The 18,963-nt window shown below is 41.9% G+C and overlaps 1 protein-coding gene and 1 long non-coding RNA gene across 2 annotated transcripts in view; one reads left to right on the plus strand and one right to left on the minus strand.

Moving 5' to 3' along the window:
* The window catches only part of LOC140721788 (uncharacterized), a 32,099-nt gene extending 31,611 nt beyond the window's left edge, over positions 1-488 (plus strand). Inside the window, exon 5 of the transcript XR_012097459.1 lies at positions 387-488. The gene's annotated coding sequence lies outside the window, so the exon portion shown is untranslated. The remainder of the gene's footprint in view (positions 1-386) is intronic.
* LOC140721792 (uncharacterized) overlaps positions 1-18,963 on the minus strand; it is a 284,490-nt gene that overhangs the window by 17,596 nt on the left and 247,931 nt on the right. The gene's annotated exons all lie outside the window — the stretch shown is intronic.

Genomic DNA, 18,963 nt, shown 5'->3' on the forward strand with positions numbered 1-18,963 from the left:
TGTGTGTAGAAAACTCAGCAGCTTTCTTAACGCAGAAAGCAGCTCCCATAAACGATACACTAAATATCAACAGGCATTTCGTGTATCTAATGCCAAAGTACAATCCTCTTACAAATGCAGATCTGAAACAAAAGAGATTCTGCAGTTGCTGGAAATACAAAGACGCACACACACACAATACTGGAGGAGCTCTGCAGTTCAGGCTGCAACTAAGCAGAGGAGTACACAGTCTAGACATGCTGAAGGGGCTCGGATTAAATGCTGCCCATTTCTTCCTCTCCACATTTGCTGCCTGATCTGCTGATTACCTGCAATGTTTTGTAGAAATTAACCATTTTGTTTTTCAATTAACCAGTTTCCAAATGTTTCTCATCTTTCATTTATAGCCACATCCTGCTGGTCTGGTTCCTCTTCCTCCTCCTGCTCGTAACTCGAAAGAGACTGCACAGATTGATCAGGTGGTTAAGAAGGCAAATGGCGTGGTTGTCTTTATTAGTTGAAGCATTGAGTTCAAAAGTCGGAAAGTTGTGTTGCGGCTGTTACGAGCCTGCGGTCGTACTGTGACTGTTTCTTTAAGAGCGCCGGCGTCGTGAGGAGGCGGGACTATGACGTCAGTCACAGGCTGACAGCGCTGACTGTGGACTGAACCATAAGAGAGAGAGAGAGCGATCTGCAGACAGGCAGTCGGGAGAGGGAGGGAGGGAGGGAGAGAGAGAGAGAGAGAGAGAGAGAGAGAGAGAGAGAGAGAGAGAGAGAGAGAGAGAGACTAGAAAAGCTGATAGCTTTAGTTAGTCGCAGCTGAGGCTTCGAACTCTCCTATGCCCACAAGAGTGGGTTGACCATCGGTACACGGAACCACAACGAATGTGTGTGGCTGTCACTTCGTATAATCCATAGGAGTGGATTTTGGAATATTTTGTGTTAACCCTTGCCTGGGTATGTCTGTGTGATAACCCCTGGAAGACGGTATTCCATGACAGGTCACTTTCGCTGATAACTCGTATGTGGACGGATTCAACGGATAAGAACTTCGTCGACGGTTATTTTGAAGTAACGGCCTTTTCTCTACGTTTCACCCTGGATTACAAATATCTCTCTCCCATCATTTATTCCGTGGATTACTGAACTTTCCTACTTTGCCATCTCAAGACTCTAAGCTTTGTTCCCTCAGTCTGGATAGTTTGGGAATTATATTTACACATATATACACTTAACACTGTTAACTTTCCTTTATTTCGTTAAGTTACTATATTATAAGTAGATACTAATAAAGAGAGTGGTTTTAGAATCAAAACCAGACTCCAGTGTGAACTCTATTGCTGCTGGTTCGTTTCTAAAAAGTTTAAGTTCGAAACACAGTTTTATAAAACTAGTTAGACCACATCTGGAGTGTTTCATACAGTTCTGGTCGCCCCCATTCTCGGAGGGATGTCGAGGCTTTGGACAGAGCGCAGAAGAGGTTTACCAGGATACTGCCTGGATTAGAGGGCATGAGCTATAACGAGAGGCTGGACAAACTTGTGTTGTTTTCTCCAGAGCGGCGCCGGCTGGGGTGAGACTAGATGGACGTTTATAACATTACGAGAGGAATAGATAGAGTGGACAGACAATATATTTTTCATGGGGGTTGAAATGTCTAATACATTTAAGGTGAGAGGAGATGTGAGCGGGAATTTTGCTTCTTTCCACGGAGTAGTGGGTAACTGGACATGTGTCTGGGGGTGGGAGAAGAAAGCGGCCACGTGGTCCCGTTTCCTGTACACGTTTTCGGCAGATCTGCAGCATCTGCGGGTCACTGCTCTACGTGTACGTGTAGCTTCATCTTTCCCCGTTCAGACAAGGCAGTGAGATCCGGATCTGTCACGTCCTCTCGTTGTAGTGGACAATATGTTTTTTTTTCTGCAATATTTTCAGCATGTTCCATTCACTGTTTTTATCTGCTGAAGTGCTGCCAATGTTTCTAGGTGTCTGACCCATTTATGTGAGAATTTAGCCTTTTCTATTTCTCTGAGCTTCTCATAAATGTGTACAGTTTAGTTAAGCTTCACTCCACTTCTTCCAAAGCAACAACCCAGTCAGTCAAATAGTTCCACACAATTAAAATAGATTATTACATCGTTTTTTTAAATTTTGTACTATTTATATAATTTAACTATGTAATATTTATATTCTTATATTAAAACATAATTGTTAAAATCTATGGTTATCAATTAGGTTCTACTGCTGCCGCAGAGACAACGAATTTCATGACATATGTCGGTGCTATTAAACCTGATTCTGATATTGATATGGGAGACACATTACCGGTCACCTGATCCCTGTTACCGCAGATCATAATGAGAGATTGAAGCCTTTTCTATTTACTTGCATTCCTCAGAAATGACAACAGTTCAGTTTTCTTCTGCGGTTCCAGAGCAGAAGCTCAGTCTGTCTAATATTTCCACACAATTAAAATGGGGAATTTGTTTATTATCATCACGTACTGAGCTACAGTGAAAATCTTCCCTGACGTACCATCCACACAAATCAATACATCACAACAGTACATTGAGCTGAAATACGACAGAACAATAACTGTAACAAAGCATTATGGCTGCAGAGAAAGTGCAGTACAGATAGACATATGGTGCAGGGTCACGTCGAGTTACATTGTGAGGCCGAGACCATTTTATCATTCATTTGGCTTATAGACACAGACAGAAAGCCGTCCTTGAGCTTGTCATTACTAATAACTACAGCTCTTCTTTTTTTCTCAGTTTCTCGTGGCACTAGACGGGAATGTCCATTAACCCCTTTATTATTTAATCTTGTATTGGAGCCTTTAGCTATAACACTACGTGAAACTAAAAATATTCTCGGTATCTCTATGAATGGAACCATAAGCCATAAAGATTTCTCTTTATGCAGATGATCTTTTGGTTTTTATTTCAAATCTTGAGGAATCAATTCCTAATCTTTTGGAAACACTTAAAGATTTTAGTAAACTTTCAGGATATAAACTTAACTTGAATTAAAGTGAATTGTTTCCATTAAATGTCACTGTTAGTATATATAATGATATTCCTTTTAAAATTGTTAATACCTTTAGATATTTAGGTATTATAATTACTAAAAAACATAAAGATCTCTATGAAGCGAATGTAGTTCCTTTAATGGACTCCATGAAACAACTATTTTCTAGATGGAATCCACGTATTTTTTCTTTAATAGGTCGTATTCACGCTGTGAAAATGATGATTTTACCTAGATTTTTATATATTTTCCAAAATATACCTATCTTTTTAACTAATTTTTTTTTCGATCAAATTGACTCTCTTATTTCTTCCTTTATTTGGAACAATAAAAGTCCAAGAATTAATAAGTATCATTTACAAAAATCTAAAAAAATGGTTGACTTGAACTTCCTAATTTAAGACGGTATTAGTGGGCTGTGAATATTAGACAATTATGTTTTTGGTTATATTGGGTTGATAATACCCAAAAATCATTATGGGTTGATTTGGAATTAAAAGTTCTGAAACAATTTTATTTAACTTAAATTTTAGGAGCTCCATTACCTTTACAGCTCTCTAAAATTCCAAATTTAAATCTTTACCCGGTTATTAAACAACCCCTACGGATTTGGGTTCAGTTTCGTTTTTTAAAAAAAATTTTGAACAATTTAAGTTGTCTAGTTTTTATATCGAAACTTTTCATTTAAACCTTCAACAACTGACCCCATTTTTTCTCCTATGGAAAAATAAAAGGATCCTTTGAAGAGTTAACTAATAAATTTTCTCTCGCTCATACACATTTTTTGCAATACGTTCAGGTGAAACATTTTTTACAACAATGTTTACCTAAGTTTCCATATTTACAAGAATCTGATTTGTTCGATATCATTTTGAAATTGAATCCCTTAGTGAAAGATTCCATTAGCAGAATTTATAATTTGTTTTTATTACAAAAAGAGAACGTATCACTAAAGATTAAACAATATTGTGAGAGAGAACTTAACCTTTGTTAATGAAGACTGGCTTCGAGTTTTGAAAAACGTAAATTCTTCTTCTGTATGTGCCAACCATTGTTTCATTCAATTTAAAATTGTTCACGATTATTATTTAACAAAGGAGAGACTATCTGAAATATTTCCTACTATAGACCAATGCTGTGATAGATGTGAAACTAAAGTAGCTACTTTGTCACATATGTTCAGGTCATATTCTTCATTAAAATCGTTTTGAAAATCTTTATTTTGTACAATTTATAAAGCTCTGAAAATTAGTTTACAACCTAATAGATTGACTGTTCTATTTGGAATAGTTCCACATCATATTCAGGGTATTTCATCTTCAGATCGACCTGTAATTTCATTTGTTACACTACTGACAAGAAGGGCTATTTTATTAAAATGGAAAGATATTTCTTCCCCTACATTAATTGAATGGTTTTCGCAAGGAATGTTATGTCTTAGTTTGGAAAAAAATTAGAAGTAGAACTTTTGATCCTCTATTCGATTTTGAGGGAAGTTGGGGTTCTTTTGCCAAATATTATCATTTAATTTGAATTACGCTATATGGTTTCCTTCCAATTTTATTTTTTTATAAATATGAAATGACGGTTGATGTTTCTTATTTTCATATTTAGATGATGGTCAAATGTGTGTTACTTATGTAGTTAGTGTTTTTTTTTCCTAGTTAGAAGGGGTTCTTTTTTTCCCTTTTATATATATATTTCCAATATTATATTTTACGATCAGTTCTTTCAGCTTTATTAATTGTATACATATTAATCTATTGAAGTTTTGTATAATTTTATAGCTGTAGAAGATTATGTACCTATAAAAAAATTATAAAAATGAAAAAAAATGAAAACGACAAAACAATAACTGTGACAAAGCATTATGGCTGCAGAGAATGTGCAGTGCAGATAGACATATGGTGCAGGGTCACGTCGAGTTACATTGTGAGGCCGAGTACATTTTATCATTCATTTGGCTAATAATCACAGACAGGAAGCCGTCCTTGAGCCGGGTGGTTCGCGCTTTAAGGCTTTTGTATCTCTTCCCCGATGGGAGAGCGGGTTTGCAGCAAGAATGTCCAGGTTGTGAGGATGTTTGAGTACATGGCCTGCTTTTCCGAGGCAGGGGAAGTGTAGGGAGAGTCCATGGAGGGGAGGCTTGTTTCTCTGATGTTCTCTGTTCTCCAAAGTTCTCTGCAGTTCCTTGCAGTCATGGGCAGAGCAGCAGCCGTACGAAGGCATGAAGTATCGACAAGAAGCTCAGAGACCTCGGCCTTCACCCTGCCTTGTGTAGCTGGATCCTGGACTTCCTGACAGATCGCCGGCAGGTGGTAAGAGTGGGCTCCCTCACCTCTGTCTCTCTGACCCTCAGCACACATACCCCACAGGGTTGTCTCCTTGCCCCCTCCTTTACTCTCTGTGCACCCATGACTTCCGTTGCCACCCACAACTCCAATCTGCTAATTAAATTTGCTGACGACACTACACTGACTGGCCTGATCTCAAATAATAACGAGGCAGCCGACAGAGAAGAAGTCATCACCCCGACACAGTGGTGTCAAGAAAACAACCTCTCCCTCATTGTGACAAAAACACAGGAGCTGGTTGTGGATTTCAGGAGGAATGGAGACAGGGACCAAATTCAACATTTCCAAGTCTGTTATTGACACAAAATGCACATTTTAATATTGATCATGACACAATGTATTTTATATATCGTTATTAACAAAAACATATTTATAGATTGTTACTGACAGAGAATCGTATAATTTATGTTCCGTGTGTTATCTGAATGTACTTGCCTGTGATGCTGCCACAAGTCAGTGTTTCTCTGTACCTGTACCTTCCCGTACTTGTGCACTTGGCAATAAATTCAACAGGATCTGAGAAATCTCAGTGAGATTTGATTAGTGATGATCATCTTGGCAGCTCGGTAGGTCGAATGTATGAGACAGTACACTGTTAAATGCAAAACCCTGAACAGTGTTGATGATCAGAGGGATCTCAGACTCCAAGTTCATCGCACCCTGAAAGAGACTGCACAGATTGACCGGGAGGTTAAGAAGGCAAATGGCATGGTTGTCTTTATTAGTTGAAGCATTGAGTTCAAAAGTTGGGAAGTTGTGTTGCAGCTGTTACGAGCCTGCGGTCGTACTGTGACTGTTTCTTTAAGAGCGCCGGCGTGAGGAGGCGGGACTATGACGTCAGTCACAGGCTGACAGCGCTGACTGTGGACTGAACCATGAGAGAGAGAGAGAGAGAGAGAGAGAGAGAGAGAGAGAGAGAGAGAGAGAGAGAGAGAGAGAGAGAGAGAGAGAGAGAGAGAGAGAGAGAGAGAGAGAGAGAGAGAGAGAGAGAGAGACTGGAAAAGCTGATCGCTTCAGTTAGTCGCATCTGAGGCTTGGAACTCTCCTATGTCCACGAGAGTGGGTTGATAATCGGCACACAGAACCACAACGAACGTGTGTGGCTGTCACTTCGTATAATCCATAGGAGTGGGTTTCGGAATATCTTGTATTAACCCTTGCCTGGGAAGGTTGTGTGGTAACCGCTGGAAGACGGTATTCCTGTGACAGGTCACTTTCGCTGATAACTCGTATGTGGACGATTCAACGGATAAGAACTTGGTCGACGGTTATTTTGAAGTAACGGCCTTTTCTCTACGTTTCACCCTGGATCACAAATATCTCCCGACGATCATTTATTCCGTGGATTACTGAACTTTCCTACTTTACCATCTCAAGATTCTGAGCTTTGTTCCCTCAAGCTCGATAGTCTGGGAGTTATATTTACACATATATACACTTAACACTGTTAACTTTATTTCGTTTAAGTTTCTATATTATAAGTAGATACTAATAAAGAGAGTGGTTTTAACATCAAAACCAGACTCCAGTGTGAACTCTATTGCTGCTGGTTCGTTTCTAAAACGTCACAGTTCGTAACACAGTTTTATAAAACTAGTTAGACCACATCTGGAGTGTTTCATACAGTTCTGGTCGCCCTCCATTCTCGGAAGGATGTCGGGGCTTTGGAGAGGGCGCAGAAGAGGTTTACCAGGACACTGCCTGGATTAGAAGGCATAAGTTATAACGAGAGGCTAGACAAACTTGTGTTGTTTTCTCCAGAGCGGGGCAGGCTGGGGTGAGACTGGATGGACGTTTATTAGATTACGGGAGGAATAGATAGAGTGGACAGACGATATATTTGTCCTGGGGGTTGAAATGCCTGATACATTTAAGGTGAGAGGAGATCTGAGAGACAAGTTTGCTTTTTTCCGCAAAGTAGTTAGTCACCAATCCTGTCACGTGATCCCGTTTCCTGTTCACGTTTTTCCGCAGATCTGCAGCATCTGCGGGTCACTGCTCTACGTGTACGTGTAGCTTCATCTTTCCCCGTTCAGACAAGGCAGTGAGATCCGGATCTGTCACGTCCTCTCGTTGTGGTGGACAATATGTTTTTTTCTGCAATATTTTCAGCATGTTCCATTCACTGTTTTTATCTGCTGATGTGTTGCCAATGTTTCTGGGTGCCTGACCCATTTATGTGAGAATTTAGCCTTTTCTATTTCTCTGCGCTTCTCATAAATGTGTACAGTTTAGTTAAGCTTCACTCCACTACTTCCAAAGCAACAACCCAGTCAGTCAAATAGTTCCACACAATTAAAATAGTTTATTACATCGTTTTTTTCATTTCGTACTATTTATATAATTTAACTATGTAATATTTATATTATTATATTAAATCACAATTGTTAAAATCTATGGTTATGAATTAGGTTCTACTGCTGCCGCAGAGACAACGAATTTCATGACATATGTCAGTGCTATTAAACCTGATTCTGATATTGATATGGGAGACCCACCACCGGTCACCTGATCCCAGTTACTGCAGATCGTAATGAGAGATTGAAGCCTTTTCTATTTTTTTGCATTCCTCAGAAATGACAACAGTTCTGTTTCCTTCTGCGGTTTCAGAGCAGAAGCTCAGTGTGTCTAACATTTCCACACAATTAAAACGGGGTATTTGTTTATTCTTATTACGTACTGAGACACAGTGAAAATCTTGTCTGACGTACCATCCACACAGATCGATACATTACAACAGTACATTGAGCTGATATACGACAAAACACTCACTGTAACAAAGCATTATGGCTGCAGAGAAAGTGCAGTGCAGATAGACATATGGTGCAGGGTCACGTCGAGTTACATTGTGAGGCCGAGTCCATTTTATCATTCATTTGGCTTATAACTGCAGACAGGAAGCCATCCTTCAGCCTGGTGTTACGCACTTTAAGGCTTTTGTATCTCTCCGTCAATGTGGGAGCGGGTTTGCTGCAAAAATGTCCGGGTTGTGAGGCTCTTTGAGTACATGGCCTGCTTTTCCGAGGGAGGGGAAGTGTAGGAAGTGTCCATGGAGGGGAGGCTTGTTTCTCTGATGTTCTCTGTTCTCCAAAGTTCTCTGCAGTTCCTTGCAGTCATGGGCAGAGCAGTAGCCATACGAAGGCGTGAAGTATCGACAAGGAGCTCAAAGACCTCGCCTTCACCCTGCCTTGTGTAGCTGGATCCTGGACTTCCTGTCAGATCGCCAGCAGGTAGTAAGAGTGGGCTCCATCTCCTCTGTCTCTCTGACCCTCAGCACACATAACCCAAGGGTTGTCTCTTTTGCCCCCTCCTTTACTCTCTGTGCACATATGACTTGTGTTGCCACCCACAGCTCCAATCTGCTAATTAAATTTGCTGACAGCACTACATTGATTGGCCTAATCTGAAATACTGATAACAATCGATCAAATGCCTCCTGACAAGGCTCGGTCCAAACAAACTTTTCACCCTTCGTCAGGAGATTGGTCAGAGAAAGAGCGTTAGCAGCAAAGTTCTTACAGAACTTACGATAATATCCATCCATTCCCAGAAACCTTCTAAGAGCCTTCTTAGCAGTCAGAATAGGAACTTGAGAAATTGCCTGGACTTTTGCCCGAACAGGAGCCAAATTGCTTTGCCCAACAACATAGCCAAGACAGGTCACAGTGTCATGGCCAAATTCACTCTCAGCCAAGTTAACTGTAAGGCTGGCCCGGGAAAACCTGTCAAACAGCTTTTCTACTGCAGAGATATGCTCTTCCCAAGTGTCATTCCCTGTGACTAAGTCATCAATATAGGCATCTGTGTGTTCTAACCCTCGAATTACAGAATCAAACGTTCTCTGGAATGTTCCTGGAGCATTTTTGTATTAAGATATTGTATTCACACAAACCAGATGGTGTCACAAATGCAGAAATTTCTCTACCTCTGTCCGTCAATGGAACACACCAATACCCTTTCAACAGATCTATCTTTGTAAGAAATTAGCTATTCCAACCTTATCGTTGTTTTTGTTACTGCATTTTCCTTCCTATAATCAGTGCAAAATCTAACACTACCGTCAGGTTTAGGCACAATAACGCATGGTGACACCAATCTGATGCTGAAGGACTAATAATACCATTTTCCAGCATATATTCAATTTCTTCCTCAGCCAATTTACACTTTTCTACGTTCATGCGATATAGGTTTTGTTTAATCGGTTTGGCTTGACCAATATCTACATCATGTATTGCGACCGTGGTTTGCTTGGGAACATCAGGAAATAAATCTTTAAATTTCAGAACTAATTCCTTCAGCTGTTGTTGTTGCTTTGGCTGCAGATGAGACAACTTGTTATCAATGTTTTCTGGAACAACCGAGTTCATTAGCCTAACTGGGACCACGTTTGGCTTGTGAAAAGTCTCAGACGAGTCAAATGCTTCATTCTCAGGGTTGCCAGATTCATATGTTTTGACAACAACACACACAGATGGTGCCTGCTTGTCAAAATAAGGCTTTATTATATTTATGTGTACCACCTGTGTTAGTTTACGTTGGTCGGGTGTTTTAATAACATAATTCAGATTATTAATTTGAGAGATTATTTCATGCGGTCTATTGAATTTCACCTGAAGTGGATTTGTCAACATTGGAGATAAGGCTAGCACCTCATCTCCCACCTGGTATTTTCTTTCGCGAGCCTGCTTATCAAACCAACACTTCATTTTGTCTTGAGAAATCTTTAAGATTTCTCTACAGGATTGGTGTAATATATTTTTGAACTTCAAAACATAGCCTAACAAGTTAATATGTACATCTCCATCAATCCACTGTTCCTTTAACAAGGTCAAAGGTCCGCTCACTCTATGACCAAATACCAGTTCAAATGGACTAAAGTCCAGTGATTCCTGGACCAACTCTCTGACTGCGAACAAAAACAAATGTATTCCTTCATCCCAGTCTTTTCCATTTTCAACACAATATGTCCTAATCATTGTTTTCTGGGTAGAATGAAAATTTTCTACAGCACCCTGTGATTCCGGATGGTATGCAGACAATATAACTTGTTTAGCTCCCAGTTCATAAACTACCTCCTGGAATAATCCAGATGTAAAGTTACTTACTTGTTCAGACTGGATTTCTTTAGGCAAACCAAATAAAGTAAAAAGCTTGGTAAGAGCCTTCGCCACAGTTTTAGCTTTAATATTGCTGAAAGGTATTGCCTCTGGGAATCTGGATGCAGTACACATAATAGTTAGCAAATACTGATGGCCAGCTTTAGTCTTTGGCAATGGGCCAACACAATCCACTATAAATTTTGAAAAGGGTTCACCGAATGCAGGTATAGGCCGGAGTGGGGCCACTGGCGTGACCTGATTAGGTTTACCCACAACTTGACAAATGTGACAGGTTCTGCAAAGGGTCACAACATCTTTCCTCAAATTCGGCCAGTAAAATTATTTCATAATCCTGTTTACAGTTTTATTCACTCCAAAATCTCGACCTAAAGCCATACTGTGGGCCATGGTTAAAATTTCAGTCCTATAAACTGTAGGAACTACAACTTGGTGAACAATTGCCCATGCCTCACTCACTTCTATAGCAGGTGGCTTCCACTTCCTCATTAACACTCCATCCTTGAGATAATACCCTACCGGCATTTTCTTAATCTCATCATCTGAGAGAGCTGATTTTTAAAACTTCAATCTCAGGGTCTGGGTTCTGTTCTGCTATAAACTCCTTCCTTGACAGGGATAAATCTTTCTCATCAGACTTACTACCGGAATCCTGTTGAAACAATGAAGGCAGTAAAGTCCCTGACAAGTCATCATAACCTGAATCCCGATTTTGGCTATAACATATAACAATCATATAACAATCACAGCACGGAAACAGGCCATTCCGGCCCTCCTAGTCCGTGCCGAACTCTTAATCTCACCTAGTCCCACCTACCCGCACTCAGCCCATAACCCTCCACTCCTTTCCTGTCCATATACCTATCCAATTTTACCTTAAATGACACAACTGAACTGGCCTCTACTACTTCTACAGGAAGCTCATTCCACACAGCTATCACTCTCTGAGTAAAGAAATACCCCCTCGTGTTTCCCTTAAACTTTTGCCCCCTAACTCTCAATGGCTATCATGGGTATCAGAATCAAGCTGCACAGACCATCTGCGTCGGCAGACTTTTTAGCCATACTTCGAGTTACTGGGCAGGAATGCTAAATGTTAAAATCCATCTGTGGGTCGTCAGTGGTTGGCTTAGTTGTCAACTGCACTGCAGGAACAACGTTACCATCTGCCAGGTCATTCCCTAACAGCAAGGTAACATCTTCCACCGGTAAACTGGAGCACAATCCGATTTTAACAGGTCCCGAAACCAACCCTGACTGTAAAGTTACCTTGTACAACGGCACAGAAACCATGCTGCATCAATGCTTCACCAAACTTTAGAACACTGTCTAATATAAGTGACTGAGAAGCCCCAGTAACTCGAAGAATTTTCACTGGTACCGGGGTTGACCCCTCCTTTACTAATACAAATCCATCTGACATAAAATGATCGAATCGCTTCTTAACTCGGTCAGACCTCTCAGTCCTTATCTGAGCCTTAACAGAATGTTCAAAACACTATGGGTTTATAGGTGCTTCAACATACTGAACACTGACATTTGGGACTGCCTTCTTTTCGTTTTTCCTCTTCAGGATGGAACAAATAGCCATCTTATGACCAGCTTTCTGGCAATAGTAACAAGTAAGATTAGAATATTTCTCCTTTAACTGTTTCCCTTCATCCTTACTCTTGCACTAGTCCCAGCTTTAATTTCTGGTTTACCCTGGTGATCCCTGCTACTCTTTTGGAAGCTCTTATTCGGGGTGTTAGGGGTAACCCTACTTAGTAACGGGGTCCAAAATAGACCCCATGAACTCTGCTGCTATTAAGAGAGAGAGGGGGAGGCGTCCAGAGCGATGAGAGAGAGAGAGAGAGAGGGACAGAAACTTCTCGAAAGATGATGCTGGAAGTATTTATCAACCTCTGCCTCGTCAAATGGAGGTACCAATTTAACTTCCCGACTGGCCTCAAACTTATCACCAGAGTCTAACACTCGACGCCTTTGCTGCAATCTCTCTATCTTTTCCAGCTCAAACAGCCTCTGTCTTTCTGCTTCCTCCCTCTGTTTTTTTCTGCCTCTTCTCTCTGCTTTTGTGCCTCTCTAGCCTCAAACTGCCTCTGCCTTTCCGCAGCCTCCATCTTTAATTTTTCTCACTTGTACTGGAGCTCAAGCTCACTAGGTTTACTTTCAGGAAACACCTCCAACTCCTCCACTTTAAACACATCTGTGCCCTCCTGATTGTCAATTTCACCTTATCAAGTTTTAACCTTTTGGCAATACTGAACAACTCAATCGTTCTGGCGTCCTCTAATGCCTCAGAGGTTGGTGCCTCCAAACATCTATCAGCATCCATTGCTGCTGATTTTCCACACACAAATCAATCAAAAGGGATTTCCCCAAAGAAATCGATAATAAATCAATACGTCCCCAAATTTGTTCATATCCCGGACGCAGGCCCCAATTTTGTTATGAATCGCAACGCTTTAGACACGAATCAGCAGCAATAAACTACACTTGGAGTCTGTTTTTGATGTTAAAACTACCTTTATTAGGATCTACTTATAATATAGTGTTACGTACCCCGTAACTGGGTGTCTTACCAGCAAAGATAGAAGTATCCGTTGGAGTCTGGTACTATTATCAAAACAGTGTTTATTAGTAAAATATACAAATCAATATCAACAATGCAAATATACAGATAATACACGTTAGCAATATTAAACCTAAAAGTGTGGGTATAATAATAATCAATAATAAACAAGCTCTATCGATGTCTAGGGGATAATGAATTGTCATATGTGAATATAATGTTCAGTTCAGTTCATACAGGCTGAGGTAGTTGTTGGTCGATGTGTTGTAATGGTTGGAGAGAGAGAGCGAGCAAACAGTGACAGCCAGTCAAACCTTCATTTACGTTCTTGATCCGTCGATGTGTTGTTGTGGCCATTCAGGTATGACCCCTCTGTCCTTTAGCTAGACCGTTCTGCTATGGTGGACTCGTCACCCAGGCAAGGGTGGACACACACACAAGGCCCCACCGGCCTCGCTATAAACACTGAGTTAAAATTGACCAATCCTTCGTTCGGTCTCCGATGCCCCACACTTTCTCGTGGGTTCCAACACTTCAGCAGTGCTCACTAGTGTGTCTCTTGGTGCGTCTGATCGGTGTCTCCCCAGACCTCACTTTTATCCCTACTCACTGGGTCTCAGGTGTCAATCAGTTTTGAATGGCTTAGCCCATCAAACCAGCCCACTCCGGCTGTCCACTGAGGAATTTTAATGAACAGAATAGTAACAAGTAAACAGCCCTCTCCGGAGCCATAAGTCTTACAGGAGTCATAATATGGTGGAACAACAAGTCTCTTCCTCCCTGTGTTACCTCTCCCTTATCTGAAGCAAATGTTCCAGTCCAAGTATGTTTTTGTTCCATCTCTGTCTCTCTCATTAGCAGCTTGGCAAGAGTAACGGTTTGTAATTCTCCCAGGGGAGGGGGACATGGGCAACCCTGCACCCTTCTGTCCATCAGAGCTGTTCATCCTTCGTAACACCCCCATCCTTCTAGGAATTTTCACCAAAGGGGAACATTAACTAGTACAGCGTTTTACAGGATTACAGAGATTAGCAAAAAAAAAACCGGAAGTGTTCTTAACTATAAAGCAATACAGATATACCTTCACTTACCATCTAGATAAACAGTCAGCGATTACGTTGTCACTTCCTTTAATATGTTGTATCTGAATATCAAACTCTTGTAGCATCAGACTCCAATTTAATAATCTCCTGTTTTTATTTTTCATGTTAGCCAGGAATACCAAAGGGTTGTGATCTGTATAAACAATTAAAGGTCTTTGTGCTGAACAAATGTACACTTCAAAGTGTTGTATTGCCAAAACAAGTGCCAACAATTCTTTTTCTACGGTAGAGTAATTCCTCTGGTGCACATTGAACTTCCGAGAGAAATATACTACCGGGTGTTCCACCCCATCCCCTGCTTTCTGCAATAGGACTGCCCCTGCAGCGTCATCACTTGCATCAGTCGCCAGGGAGAAAGGTTCTAACAAGTCAGGTGCCTTTAACACAGGGTGATGGCACAGTATGGTTCTTAACTTGTCAAAAGCATCCTGACAAGAATTGTTCCACTCAAATTTTTCTTCCTTCTGTAGGAGTTTTGTAAGCGGGAGGGCGATATCAGCAAAGTTCTTACAAAATTTTCGATAGTACCCCACCATGCCCAAAAATCTTCTTAAGGCTCTCTTATTTGTTGGTAGAGGAACCTCAGAAATAGCCTGTACTTTTGCCTGCACAGGAGCCAACTGCCCCTGCCCTACCACATACCCCAAGTAGGTGATTGTGGCATGCCCAAATTCACTCTTTGCAAGGTTCACTGTAAGTTGGGCTGCAGACATTCTTTTGAACAGGTTTTCTACAGCCTCAATGTGCTCCTCCCAGGTGTCATTCCAAACTACCAATTCGTCAATATAAGCCTTGATATTTGTTAACCCTTTTATCACCATGTCAATCATCCTCTGGAATGTCCCTGGTGCATTTTTCATTCCGAACGGCAAGACGTTGTACTCGTAAAGCTTGGATGGGGTGACAAAGTCTGGAATTTCTCGAGCCCTGTCCGTTAAAGGAACGCACCAGTATCCCTTTAACAAGTCAATCTTAGTGGTGTACCTCGCTTTCCCCATTTTATCAATGCAATCCTCCACCCTAGGGATAGGGTAAGCATCTGTCTGCGTGACAGCATTCACCTTTCTGTAATCGGTACAGAATCTTATGGTACCGTCCGGTTTCGGTACTACCACGCAGGGAGAGGCCCACGCAGAAAAGGATTCACGAATTATACCAGCAGCTAGCATATGTTCAATTTCTTTTTCTACTGGCTTGCTCTTTTCCAAATTCATCCGGGAAGGGGATTGTTTAATAGGCTGGTTCGAGATAACAATGACATCATGCTCTGTTCCTTTACACCTCCTTGGAACATCTGGACATAAATCTGTATGCTGTTTAATGAGCTGTGTTAACTGCTCTCTTTGTTCAGGCTCTAAGTGATTGACTTTATCAGCAAGGTTGGCTAGAATAACAGTTCTCTAGTCTGGTGGGTATTATACTTACCTTTTCAAAACGCTCTGGGTCCTACTCAACACTCTTCTCTTCCTCATCAGTTTTCGTGACTGCACCGACCTCCACGGGGGTCGTTTCATGATAACCTTTCAGCATGTTTACATGAACCAACTGGTTCGGCTTGCGTCTATCAGAGGTTTCAATCACATAGTTCAGCGAGTCTATTTTCTTAACTACTTTGTATGGTCCTTGAAACCTCGCCTGTAGGGGGTTGGTAACTACAGGGATTAGGACCAAGACCTTATCGGCCACGTGAAATTCTTGCTCTCGGGTACATTTGTCATACCATTGTTTCATTCTCATCTGGGAGTCTTTTAAATTTTCCTTTGCCAAGGTGCATACTTTATGGAGTCTTTCCCAGAATTTTAAAACATAGTCAATCACACTGACTTGAACGTTCGGGCTAGACCACTTCTTTTAAGTAGGGTTAAAGGTCCTCTGGGTCTGTGACCAAAAACGAGCTCAAACGGACTGAACCCCAGAGATTCCTGAACCGTGTCCTCACTGCAAATAACAGAAGTGGTAATGCATCATCCCAGTCTCGAACGTCTTCCTGACAGTAAGTTTTAATCATAGTCTTTAATGTAGCGTGGAATCTTTCCAACGCTCCTTGAGATTCCGGATGGTATGCAGAAGCTAAAATTTGTTTAACTCCCATCTGTGTCATCATTTGCTGAAATGCTCTGGATGTAAATGTACTCCCCTGATCCGATTGTATTTCCTTAGGTAGCCCCACTGTGGTAAAGAATTTAATGAGGTCCTTCACCACCGCAGGGGTCGTAATATTCCCCAGGGGCACAGCCTCTGGAAATCGTGTAGCGGCACACATCATGGTCATGACGTACTGCCGCCCATTCGCTGTTCTAGGCAAAGGTCCCACAAAATCCACAATGATTCGGGAGAAAGGCTCCTCAAAAGCGGGTATCGGTCTGAGAGGTGCCTTGGGGATAACCTGGTTCGGCTTTCCTACCACCTGACACGCATGGCACCTTTTACAATAGTCAGCAATATCCTTCCTCATTTTTGGCCAATAGAAATCTTTCATAACCCTATCCACTGTCTTCCTTACTCCCAAATGTCCACCTAGAGGTCCCTTGCGAGCTAAGTTCAAAATTACATCCCGATACACCTTCGGTACTACCACCTGATGTACCACCGCCCAGTCATCATCGACTGGCACCGTGGTCGGCCTCCACTTCCTCATCAACACTCCGTCCTTCAGGTAGTAACCCTCTGGTTCTTTATCCAGTTCTGTCTCAGAAAGAACGGACTCTCTCAATGCCACAAGCTCCTCGTCACGTCCTTGCTCCTTTATAAATTATTTTCTTGCTAAGGGTAGGTCCACCTCCTCTCCTTTATTATCCTTCCCCTCCCTATTCTCCGCTTTACCATCCCCTAACCCCTCTTGGTACAGGGTCGGTAAAAACGTCTCAGCCAAATCAACACAGGACTCATTTAAACTGTCCTCATTCTCAGCCGCCTTTCTCGACATGCTGCGAGTGATTGCGCATGCGGGATAGATCTTAGAATCCAGGGGCGTGTCCTCAGCCCTCACAGGCTTGCTCGTTAATTTCACTGCTGAACACACGTCACCACCTGCTAAATCATTACCAAGAAGGACGTCCACGCCGTCTCCCGGTAATTCTGACCGCACCCCTACTTCGACTGTCCAGATACCAGGTCACATTTTAAAATGATCCCATGCAAAGGCACAGCTTCTGTCCCTTTCCCTATACCTCTTAAAACCACCTCTCCAGTCTCAGGACCAAAATCTAGCACCTTACTTAGGATCTATGACTGATCAGCCCCAGTATCTCTCCAGATTCTCACTGCAACTGGGGTCTCTCCTTCTTTCACAGACACCGTCCCTTCTGAAATAAATTTCTCACGCCGCTCTCGTACTCTATCTACCTTTGCCTTCCTCGTCGATTTGCTGATCGACTCAATACACCCTGTAGGGACTGCCGTTTTCCCTTATCCTGTCTCCTTATTCGGAGCAAAGCACTTAGATGCAATATGACCAACCTTTCCACAATTATATCAGGTCAAGCCAGAAACCTTCCTGCCAGCTTGCTTGTCCTCCTCCTTACCTTTACCACTAGCTCCCGGCTTATTCTCGACCTTAGCCGGTGGACTTTCTTTACCGTCCCTACTGCCTTTCTGTTAACTCTTATTTGAGGAAAACTTTGTCTTGTGGGTTAGGGCATATTCATCTGCGAACCTGGCAAATTCCGATATAGACTTATTCGTCTTCTCGTTCAGATACATCCTGATATTATCCAAAACACAACCTTTAAATTCCTCAATCAGAATTAACTCTCTGAAACGAGGGAAGTCCTCCTCCACCTTTTCTGCAGCACACCAGCGATCCAAGAGCACAGCCTTCTCATAGGCAAACTCTGCATACGTCTGATTCCACAGTTTCTTTAAATCTCTGAACTTTTGTCTATAGGCCCGAAGGATAGCCTCCTTTACTTGCTCATAATCCTCAGACTCGTCCATGGACAATGCTGCATATACCGTTGAACCTTACTTTTTAATGCACTTTGTAACAACGCCACCCACTGATCTCTGGGCCACTTCTGAGTCACTGCCACCGTTTCAAAATGCAAGACGTAACTATCAACATCCGTCTCCTCGAACGGAGGTACTAACCTAAACTCCCTACTAACATTAATCTCCTCTCTTGAGCCTTCCCTTCGGTCTTTTCCCTGTTCCTTTAACCTCTCCATGTCCAGTGCATGCTGCCTATCTCTCTCCTTTTCCCTTTCCTCCATCTCCCTTTCGGCCTTTTCCTTCTCCCTTTGTGCCTCCCAGGCAGCTCTTTCCCGCTCCCTTTGCGCCTCTAACTCCTTTAGCAGGATCTCATTCTCCCTTTTCTTCTGTTCTGCATCCAACCTTAATTTTTCAAACTCTAACTGAACCACCCCAACAACTGGTTTCTTTTCAGGGATAAGTTCCAATACCCCCGGCGTGAACACACCCTCGGATATGTAATACTGGGCTATGGCCCTCTGTATCTCCCACTTTTTCATTGACGACTTCACCTCTGGGAGATTTAAACCTTTCGCAATATTCACCAAGGCCGTCTTTTTGGCACTCTCCAGCACCTTCAAAGTCGAGTTTTCTATAAATTCATCTATATCCATCTTTGCTCGTTTCCCGTCTGGTTACCCACGCAACCAGAACAAATAATGGACTTATAGCTCAGTTCACTGGCCCCCCAATTTGGTATCAAATCTCGAGACGAGGCCCCAATTTGTTACGTACCCGTAACTAGATGTCTTATCAGTAAAGATAGAAGTATCCATAGGAGTCTGGTACTATTATCAAAACAGTGTTTATTAGTAAAATATACAAATCAATATCAA

The sequence above is a fragment of the Hemitrygon akajei genome, unplaced genomic scaffold (genome assembly GCF_048418815.1).
Source record: "Hemitrygon akajei unplaced genomic scaffold, sHemAka1.3 Scf000061, whole genome shotgun sequence".
Lineage (NCBI taxonomy): Eukaryota > Metazoa > Chordata > Chondrichthyes > Myliobatiformes > Dasyatidae > Hemitrygon > Hemitrygon akajei.